The sequence below is a fragment of the Penaeus japonicus genome, unplaced genomic scaffold (genome assembly GCF_977035675.1).
Source record: "Penaeus japonicus unplaced genomic scaffold, GWHDUDI00000001_assembly GWHDUDI00000010, whole genome shotgun sequence".
Classification (NCBI taxonomy): Eukaryota; Metazoa; Arthropoda; class Malacostraca; order Decapoda; family Penaeidae; genus Penaeus; species Penaeus japonicus.
In genome coordinates this window covers 15,775,027-15,785,817 of record NW_028234412.1, presented here as the reverse complement: position 1 = coordinate 15,785,817, position 10,791 = coordinate 15,775,027, and the positions used below count along the sequence as shown (strand labels likewise).

General features: G+C 38.5%; 3 non-coding genes across 3 annotated transcripts; 2 read left to right on the top strand and 1 right to left on the bottom strand.

Moving 5' to 3' along the window:
- Window positions 1–2,534: 2,534 nt before the first annotated feature.
- On the bottom strand, window positions 2,535–2,607 carry TRNAV-CAC (transfer RNA valine (anticodon CAC)). Its single transcript has one exon. It is a non-coding gene; the product is annotated as a tRNA-Val (tRNA).
- Window positions 2,608–6,439: 3,832 nt separating this feature from the next.
- TRNAV-UAC (transfer RNA valine (anticodon UAC)) lies at window positions 6,440–6,512 on the top strand. Its single transcript has one exon. It is a non-coding gene; the product is annotated as a tRNA-Val (tRNA).
- Window positions 6,513–8,511: 1,999 nt separating this feature from the next.
- TRNAV-CAC (transfer RNA valine (anticodon UAC)) lies at window positions 8,512–8,583 on the top strand. Its single transcript has one exon. It is a non-coding gene; the product is annotated as a tRNA-Val (tRNA).
- The last annotated feature ends 2,208 nt before the right edge of the window (window positions 8,584–10,791 follow it).

The window sequence follows — 10,791 nt, the reverse complement described above, 5'->3', positions numbered from 1 at the left end:
AAGAACAATAAGGAATATGAGAGTCGATTAAGGGCTACGTTTCATCAGCTATCGTCTATAGACAAACTGAACTTTCTGTAATCATTGTTTTCTGATAGAAAGCTCTTCTCCAAATGAATGCACACGAGGTAAGTCAAGAACTAACGCGGTACTAGTCGGAAAATTTAACGTTTATCCATTGATAGATTGATACGGATGTAGACATTATATATGAGCGGTAAAAACTTTACTAAATCAAACGTCTAAGTTTTGTTTGATGTTTTGTGCACACACACGTAATATATAGCAATACCAGTTAAACAGCTAAACAAAAGTTAAACAAGCACTTCTCTTTATTCATACATCATACCAAAGATCAATCAATGCGTTGAAAAAAATTGTCATCCATAATAGCACGGGTCTTCCTATAGAACCAGTCATAATTCAGAGGAAATAACCTTATATCATAAATATCATAGACAAAAGTTAAATTATTTAAGAAATAAACACACTGTCTTTTTTCCAAATGAAAAAGAAAATATCTGTGGATTATTCCGATAACCAAGGACACAAAGAAGAATTTTGTAAATTAGTCGCGCTGAGAAGTGATGCTTTTCCTCGTGCTCTTGAAGGTTTCCTACTTATATCTTTTATCTCCCAATTATATCTCTGAACATGTAGAGGTATCTCCTAGACTGGAATTTTCGAGTGAGTGGCGGTGGGGTGGGGGGTGGGGGCAGAAACGCAGCATTAGCGACTTTGAATGTCCTGTTCCAGACAAAATACGGGATATTTAAAATGAAAATATTTGAGGTATTCTCTCTTTCTCTCTCTAGCCTTCCGTTCTACAACCAAAAAGGAAAGACCGCGAAAAGGTGTCCTAGATGGCCAGCGAACCCAAGTCCTTCAACACGTCTACGAATGCGTCCTTAGTGCAGATATCATGATTCATTGCATGTCAATGGAAGGATTGTCTGCGCCTCCTCCCTCCTGCAGGCAGTGAGAGTCTCCTCTCCCTCCTCCCTCCTGCAGGCAGTGAGAGTCTCCTCTCCCTCCTCCCTCCTGCAGCCAGTGAGAGTCTCCTCTCCCTCCTCCCTCCTGCAGCCAGTGAGAGTCTCCTCTCCCTCCTCCCTCCTGCAGCCAGTGAGAGTCTCCTCTCCCTCTGCTGAATATCTGCTGATTGCAGCGAGTCAGCAGGCGGAACTTGCTTGCAAATCCTAATCTGACGAAGCGGGAATTTCAAACTGCAATTCGCTCATACTTGTGCATTAAAACGTAAATAGTTTTTCCTCAGTGGTGATCGCTGTTGTCTGCAAGTCGGAAGAGAAGCATCGTAACTTATAAAATTATTTCTTCCACCGAACTATGTTTTTTTTTTTTTTTTCCTTCGCGAAGTTGCGAAGGTTAAAATGGTCTCCAATCTTTCACGCACGCAGCTATTTCTGAATTGTTGTCTTGGCATTCTCCCATGTTAACTTTTTCTGTGGCTTTCTGCTCTCCTATTCTCGTTCTCTTTTCTTCCTTGCCTTTCTGTTGCTATGCTCCTTTCGCCCTCCATTCCTAAGGACGTGCACGGGTATTTAGGATGAGTGAGCCCTTGTTTTTTTATAATTAAAAGTGTCCTTTTAGTCAAAATCAATAAAGAAAATACCCATATCCTTCTCGTTTGACATACGCCCAAAATCATATAATCTTCGGAATGCTATATTGGAGTTATGTAATGAATTGTGTAAGCAGAATCGGGAAGCTTTTACCATCTGTGGCTTTATAAGTATAACATTTTCAAGAAACACCTGTCATCCCGTCTGTTCCTGACAAGGATAGACAAAAGCTTAAAAAATGATCAACACTTTTCCCTCTTCCGAACCTAATTTCAGCCGCGTTATGGAATTTTACAAAGATATCTCGAATTCAAATTTCGTCTCTATCGTGTTAGCTTCGCGGTCCGATTGATGGAACAAGCTAGAAAGGAGAAATTCTTGTTTGTAGGGCGTGAATCGTAAGCATTTTAATAAACAAAAGGAAATTGTACCTATTCCTTCGTTCACTTTACCTTCCTTTAATCACTCCTCTTTGTTTCTTCCCGCATCTCTCTTTTTCTGCCCGTATCTCTCTCAATCTCCCTCTTTTGCACTTCATCACTTCTCTTTATCTTTCTTTCTTTCTGTAGGTCTAGTTATTTGTCTCTCTGCCTATCTCCCTCTCATTCTCTCCTTCACAGTTGGATTCAGCAAAAGTAAACCTTTCTAAATAATTCGTGACTACAATTTATTAGGGAGGGGGTGGAGAGCGAGAGGGAGGGGGAGGAGGAAAGGGAGAAAAAGTAGGAGAGGGAGATAGAGTGAGGAAGCTCTTTTATTTTTGTTATGTGATTTTCCCGCAGTGTGTTTCCATTGAATCAAAGAATCCAAAAAAAGAGAGAGAGAGAGAAATAGAACTTTAGAAATTGAGATAATGACAGAGAAAAATACACTGACAGCTAGATAGACAGACGCAGATAATTGTAATTTTGTGAATTCTCTTGAATCAAATAAAAAAAAGATCTCAGGGTACTGTGCCTCCGCCCGGGATCGAACCGGGGACCTTGCGCGTGTGAAGCGCACGTGATAACCACTACACTACGGAAGCTATACTTAATCGAGATATTCAGCAGGATTTGTGCCGCTCTTATACAGTACCTGCCACATACTACGAGTTCAAGGTTGACTTAAATTAGCCATTAATGGTGAACACACACACTTATGTGTGTGTGTGTGATGGTTAGCTATACGTGTGCGTATGCAACACACACACTGGGGTAGCAAAATATACATAAAGAGATATAAAATGGTCTCTCTTTGGATTAATTTTTGTTTAAAAATCACCCCCCCCCCCCTTCCCTTAACCACTTAAGTTAATGAAAAAAATACATGGTCCTCAAGATCTGATCGAGGTTTCAGAGAAAAATATTACAAGGAGCAAATATATCCTAAACTGCCAATATTTCCAGGAAATGGACAGAGAGATGGAGTTGGACTTTTTCTTCAACAAGTTATTTTTCCGCAGTAAAATAGCAAAAGTAAAAAGAAGAATAGGAAGAGAAAGTCAAAAGAATGGGCAGGCATAAAGAAGACTAGACCGAAAATGGAGAATAAGAGACGAAGGAAAAAGAAGTGAAGAGAAAAAGAAAATTAAATATACATATATATATATATGTGTGTGTGTGTGTGTGTGTGTGTGTATACTTTCTGAAATAGTTCCATTACTTTTAGCAGAGATTGCATATACACATGTGGTTCTTTTTTCTAAATTTGATTTACAAGTAAAAGCTAATTTCATACCATTTGTACAAAGAAAGGGAGAAGGAGCGCGGGAGGGAGAGAGATAGAAAGAGAAAGAGTGAGGAGGAAGAAAAGAGAGAAGGTGAAGGGAGAAAGGATAAAAGAGAAACACAAAGAGAAGAGAGGGAAAAACAAAGAGAAAAGGATGAAAAAGAATCCAAAGAAGAAAAAGAGGGAGAAATGGAGGAAGAAGTAGGTGTAATTTCCTCAGGTTTTCTGTTATACCAATAGCTTATGATTTACATACTATAAACAATTCTATCTCCCTTTTATATGCTGATCTGTGTAATACGAAGTGGGAAATAAGAAAGAGAGGGATGAATGAAGAAACATGTCAGTCAAAGTTTATATAGCAAGAGACAAGACTGTTCGACAAAGTAACCAATAGGAGCTCATGTCCCAAATCAAAGGGTGGCCAAACTCTGCGGGCGGAACCCCGTATTTCATTGATCGAACTGTAGCGTTTGCTTTGTCCTCTTAGAGTCCTTTCATTCAGCGGACTTATATTTCGTCTCTCATTACTTCTTATTCATTATTCAATACAATCATTACTATCATTATCATCACTATCACTATTATTTATTACTATCATTACTATCACTATTATTTATTACTATCATTACTATCACTATTATTTATTACTATCATTACTATCACTATTATTTATTACTATCATTACTATCACTATCATCTCTACTTATCACTTTACCAAATTTCATTTTCATGTCTCATTCATTTTCATTGTCCGGGTCAAATAAATGGTAGCGTTTGGCCCTTTTCATGGAAGGTGTAGGCCAGAGAGTTAAACATGCTGATATTGATTTATCAATAATTTACAAAATAAAACGAAATATACTATTTGACTCACATGAACATAATCAATATAAAAACAATACCTTAATATAATCTGCTGTCTCTGTAGCCTCCGATATCGTCTTCACCGTCTCACAAAAAATACGTAAAAATATATAATAGATAAACACTTAAAACAAAGTAAAATTAATATTTATGGATGTTTTAGCCTTCCTATAACGGCGCCTCTGGTCCGAATGGCTGTTCTGTCCCTCTTGCTGTGACGTGCGCATGTTCAGTTGCGCAGTAACGTCATCGTAAATAGCAATTAAATAAGGGGACGGTTTACCTTACGTAACACAAGGTGCTTATTTTCTGTATGCGTAATGGGAAAAGCAACGTGCCTATTCAATCAGTGTATCCGTCTGCGCAGCCGCAGAGGGGGCATCCTCTCCCCTTGTTCCCTAGCACAGTCGTTTCCTTTACGGGGGGCGGGGGGGGGCTTCGAAAATTCTTTCGCTACAGAACCACTGGTATCATTCGATAACGGGGCTGAAAGTAGATTCTTAGAAGGAGAATTTTTTTTGTTAGGAGTATTCTAGGTTTGATTTTTTTTAATGTCCAGAATTACGGAATACAGGACCAAGGGGTTTCTTGAACATCTAATATCAAATGATATAAAGCCGCAGAAGGGAAAAGATTTCCGAGAATTTGTTCTCAGAATTTCTTACATCGTTATGTCGCTCTCCTGGAGATGATATTGCACTCGTCTGCTTTCATATAATGTTATAAAACTCTAACATATAATTACGAAAGAAATATGAAGACGGGTGAATGTAAAACGAGAAGGAATATAAGAAACGAGGAAGGACAGCGAAATACAGACTTTCTCAAGGGCAAGGGCTTAGATGAAAAAAGTCCTTCTCTTGCCTAAAAGGGCACATTTCCCCTGATTATGATTAAAATATTACTTTTCTTTCCCTGGTTTTGCTTAAAAATCACTTTCCTTTTTCTGACTTTAACTATAGAACACTTTCCTCTCTTTGATTTTTACTAAAAATCGCTTTCCTCCCTCTGATTTTTACTAAAAGTTTTTTTTCCGTTCCAGGATTTTCACTAAGAGAGCTCTTCTTAGGGAAAAATGCCAAGACAGCAATTCAAAACTAGCTGCGCGATTATAAAACAATTTTAACTTTCTCCACTTTGTGAAGGACGGCGCTTCTCGCTTTCCTCGTGTCCCAAAATAGATAGTATAAGAAAATGTCTCTAACTGAAATTCATTAACGAAAAGAAGATAGGAATGGTTTAGCGGAAGAAATTTCCTTAAAAAATAAAGTCCCGCTTCATCACATTAGGAATTGCAAATGAGTTTCACCTGCTGAATCGTGACAACCAGCTGATTTTTAGCAGAGGTAAAGGACATATACACTACCTGAGGGAAGTTAACATGTAATGAAGTAATGAAGCCTAAATTCTACACTAAGGACGCAAACATATCAAAGCACGGCTGTATCAACACACGTAAACACACCTAGGAATACACATTTTGGACACACACAGGTGCACTGATTTAGTTTGATAGATACGGACTACGTGTACATATAAAGACGTGTGAGTTTTGGGAGGAAATAAGGCGCACATGCGTGTATATATCATTGGGCTGTGAGAAAGATATATAGGATTTCTACGTGTTACCATCCTGTAGCACTATATATAAAATCCAAATTACCGGTACTATGATGATTGAATATTGAGTATTTTGCGGATTTGCAAGACCAGGGAGTAGAAGAAGAAGAACTCTGACGCAACGTAGGGATGGGCAGAGGAAGGGAAGACACCTGAAGCTCAATTCCTGGAATCCTTAGCAAGGCGAAATGGTGACCCACATTCAGATCTACAGCCTGCACTGCTTGTAAGTCGTTGTTTGCGTAGATGCAACTGCCGTAAATACAAGTACCATGAGAGCAAATCACTTAATTATGCTAATGATGTGTGGTTTGACCCGAGGTCATACAGCTTGAGTTTTTTTTCTCTGTATCGCATTTTGCGTTCACTCAGAGTCCCAGTCCTTCAACTGTAAGTCGTTTTCTTGTTCCAGACGACTTTTCAGGCCAGGAAGTGGGGGTTACTAACGTCTCATCTCCCATTTCTTATTTGTTCCATGAATTTTTTCTGACAGGAAGCTCTTTTCCAAATAGGTGCACATCTAATAAATCAAGACGTAACGCGGCACATGTCGTCAGTTTTACCCTTTATCAATGTATCTGTCTATAGATGGGTTGTTACAGATGTAGACATTACATACGAGCGGTAAAATCTTTACTAGATCAAATCTCTATTAGGTTATGGCTTCCGTAGTGTAGTGGTTATCACATGCGCTTTACACGCGCAAGGTCCCCGGTTCGATCCCGGGCGAAGGCACAGTACCCTGAGATCTTTTTGGATTCTTTGATTCTTTGACGGAAGCACATTGCGAGAATTCATAAAATAATAAGAATAAAAGACGTTTCCTCCCTCCATCTTCCTCTCCCTCTTTTTTTCCCTCATTCTCGCTCTCCATCCCCTGCTCCCTCTCCCTCTCGCTCTTCTTTTTCCTCTCCCTAACCCCTCTTCCTCTCCCTCTGTTACTCAGTTACTTAGAGGCAAAGGGAGAAGGAGAGTAAGTGAGAAAGAGAGATGTGTGTGTGTGTGTATGTGTATATATATATGTTTATATATATATATATATATATATATATATATATATATATATATATATATATATATGTGTGTGTGTGTGTGTGTGTGTGTGTGTGTGTGTGTGTATGTGTGTATTTATATATATATATATATATTTATATTTATATATTCTGAAACCGTACTATTAATTTTAGCAGATTGTATATACACATGTGGTTCTTTTTCTGAATTAGATTTGCAAGTAAAAGCTAATTTCATACCAAATGGCTTATGATTTACATACTATAAACAATTCTATCTCCCTTTTTATATATGCTGATCTGTACAATACGAAGAGGGAGATAAGAGAGATAGACGAATGAATGTCTGTCAAAGTTTATATAACAAGAGACGGAAATGTTCCATATAGTAATCAGTAAGAGATAACGTCCAAACTCAAAGGGTGTAGAAACTCTGCGGATGAAACACCTCATTTCATTGTTCAAACCTCGGGTCTAGGCAAGAAAGAGATGAAATTCGAGATTTTCTGGTATAATTCGATAAGGGGACTGAGAGTAGGGTCCTAAAAGGAGAGAGTGTTGGTTAGGATTACTAACTACAGGAACAAGCTGAAAAAGGAGTTTCTTGAATATCAAATATTATATGACATAAAGCCACAGAAGGGAAAAGCTTTCCGAGAATTTGTTCTCATAATTTCCTGCATCGTTATGTCGCTCTACGAGTTTGGTATTATATGATGTAATATAAAACTCAAACACATTATTGCGAAGGAAATATAAAGACTGATGGATGTAAAGAGAGAAAGTACATAAGAAATGGCGGACGGGCACGTTTTCCCCGACAATTATTAGAATCTTACTTTTCTTTTCCTGATTTTGACTGAAATCACTTTTCCCTCCATGATTTTGACTAAAAGTATTTTTTCTGTCTCATGATATGCTAAAAGAGCACTTCCAAAGTAAAAAGTGTTATTTTGGTGAAAGGGATGCCAAGACAGCAATTCAGAAATAGCTGCGCGAGTAAAAGGCAATTTTAACCTTTTCTACTTTGCAAAGGCCGGCGTTTGTCGCTTTCCTCGTGTCCCGAAATGGACTAAGATGATATGATATTATTAATTGAAATTTATATTTTATATTATAAAAGAGGACGATAGGAAGGGTTTAGTGGAAGAAAGTTTTCATAAAAAAGGGGAAAAAAAGCATAGTCCCATGCACAATTATGAACGAACTGCAGGCTGAAACTCTCGCTTTGTCACATTAGGATTTGCTAGTGGGGGGGGGATCATTTCTGTCTGTATACACAGAGGTAGGGCCGGTCCCTTATATAGCGAGACATCTTTGAATACACTGTATCCTCCGTCGGAAATGTATATCCTGTTCCCAAACCAGTATTACACGCACACACGTCTCTAAAATACAACGACCGATTCGAGAAGTCAAGCCCGGGACTGCATGAACAATAAGGAACACGAAGAGCCACGAGTAACCAGTCGATTAAGGGGTTCCCTTCATCGGCTATCGTCTATGGCAAACTGAAAATCCTGTAAGCATTTTTTCTGACGGGAAAGTCTTTTCCAAATACTGTAGATGCACATGTGAATTAGGAAATCACGAAGTAACGCGGCACATGTCGTCGGTTTTACCGTTTATCAATATATCTGTCTATAGATGGATTGATACAGATGTAGACATCATATATGAGCGGTAAAAACTATATTAAATCAAATCTCTCTCTGATTATAGCTTCTGTGGTGTAGTAGTATCACGTGCGCTTCACACGCGCAAGGTCTCCGGTTCGATCCCGGGCGGAGGCACAGTACCCTGAGATCTTTTTGGATTTTTTGATTCAACAGAAGCACATTGCGAGAATTCACAAAATGACGAGTATAAAAGACGTTTCCTCCCTCCATCTTCCTCTCCTTTTTCTCCCTCATTCTCGCTCTCCATCCCCCGCTCCCTCTCCCTCTCGCTCTTCATTTTCCTCTCCCTAACCCTCTTTCTCTCCCTCTGTCTGTATGTGTGTGTGTGTATGTAGTTGTGTGTACATACGCACACACACGTATGTATGCATATATCCTCCTCTCCTTCTTTTGTCACTCTCACGAAAAGGCTCTCGGTATATTCGTGTGCTTTCTTGTTTTTTAGCTTCGTCGTTTTGTATATATGTTCAGCAGTAATCCGTCACGTATGTGTGTGTGTGTGTGTATGTATGTATGTATGTATGTATGTATGTATGCATGTATGTATGTATGTATGCATGTATGTATGTATGTATATATGTATGTATGTATGTATGTATTCTCCCTTCCTTTCTTCCTTGTGTCGTGGGGTACAAGACTTTGTATATACTACAATTAATAGGTTCCTGTCGAATTAATTTCCTTGGATTGGTAGCGTGTAGAAATCTTTTGACTCCCTTTGATTAGTTCTCAGCATGATCTTATCAAAAAGAAGTGGTCGTATGAGCATTGTAAAACAGTGAAAAAAAAAAATCTTAATGAATTTTCTTCAGTGTCATGTTAATGTTATAATCTATAAAGACTGGTTAATCTCCATGATTAGAAATAAAGAGTTATGTCCAGTTCCTATGAAAGACAAATACAATCGGGACACAGAAATTGACTTGTATTAGAAAAATCACACAGGTGGATAGCAAAGCCGTTGTCTGGGCTAGAATTGATCTATTTCCAGCTCAACGCGGCTTATATTCATAGATTTCGTGACGTTTTAAACTACGTCGAACATCGTTTAACAAAAAAAAAAAAAAAAAAAAAAAAAAAAAAAAAATATATATATATATATATATATATATATATATATATATATATATATACATATACACATAAATTCAAAAGAAAGCCACAAAAATCACACAAGAATATCTTTAGAGTACAATAAAAATGAGAAAAATATTCATTACCTATGCAATAGACTGAAAGTAAAATAATGCGTTAAATTAATATTTTTTAAAACAAAAACAAAGCCACTGTCGGTGGAAAAAAGTAACTAGAAATTAAGGTAAAATTTGATGATAAGAATAAACAATATATCAGGAACTTACATATGAAGCGTGTAAAAAAAACATACTCGTAAATCCATCGCAGACGGAAGTACGGAGTGAAAGGGAAAACTCAAACAAATGCGAGTAAAACAAATGAAACATAAAAACAAATAAAAGGCAGGCGAAAAGAAAATAAGGTAGCAACCGCAAAGACGAAATGCGCGAGATGACGGGAGATGACCGGGAGATGTGACGCCGATGCTACCTTACAGTTACCTACCCCGCTCTGGGTCGAACCGCAGTGGAGACCTGAAAAATACGAGTAGTCCAAGTCCTGGCAGTACACGAAGAGTGGACATGGTATAAAAATGTGTTCCTTTTATAAGTATAAATATCAAACCAGAAGCATTGGATAAATATGGTAAATGGAAATTATGATATTGTCCCTGAAGCCAGCAGCTTCTTCATCTTTGATATGAACCTCTTGAAAGTACAAGCAGTGAAATTAGAATCGTTCTCTGCAAAAATGCATTGTGCAATACTCCAACAAACCACAGTTATGAGTCATCCTGGAGCCAGAGTGGCACTAGGCCGAATCACACTGGCACCGAGGTCCCTGAACTCTGAAAACAGCATCCCTTATTCCTGTGTGACACGAAGCCAAGAGCTCACATAAGCATAACTAAAGGGAACAGCATGACCCGTCTCAGTGTGGCATTAAGCCGAGATCACACTGAAAAATGGGGGTCCCTAAGCACATTGTATGTCGCGAGTTGGCTGACTACACTCAGAGGGGGCAGGATTTTGTACACATGATGTCAGGACTGCCACCTATGGATCACTATCTACCGGCTCGTCCTCATCTTCTGGAACAGCATCATCATCTGCATAAGACAGTTCTTTTGGTGGAATGTATGGTCAGAGGTGGTTAAGGTGAGCTCTCAGAACCTTGCCAGAGTCAAGATCCTGGATTTCAAGGGAAACTGGTCCCAACCGCTTGGTAACACGAGCAGGACCCAGC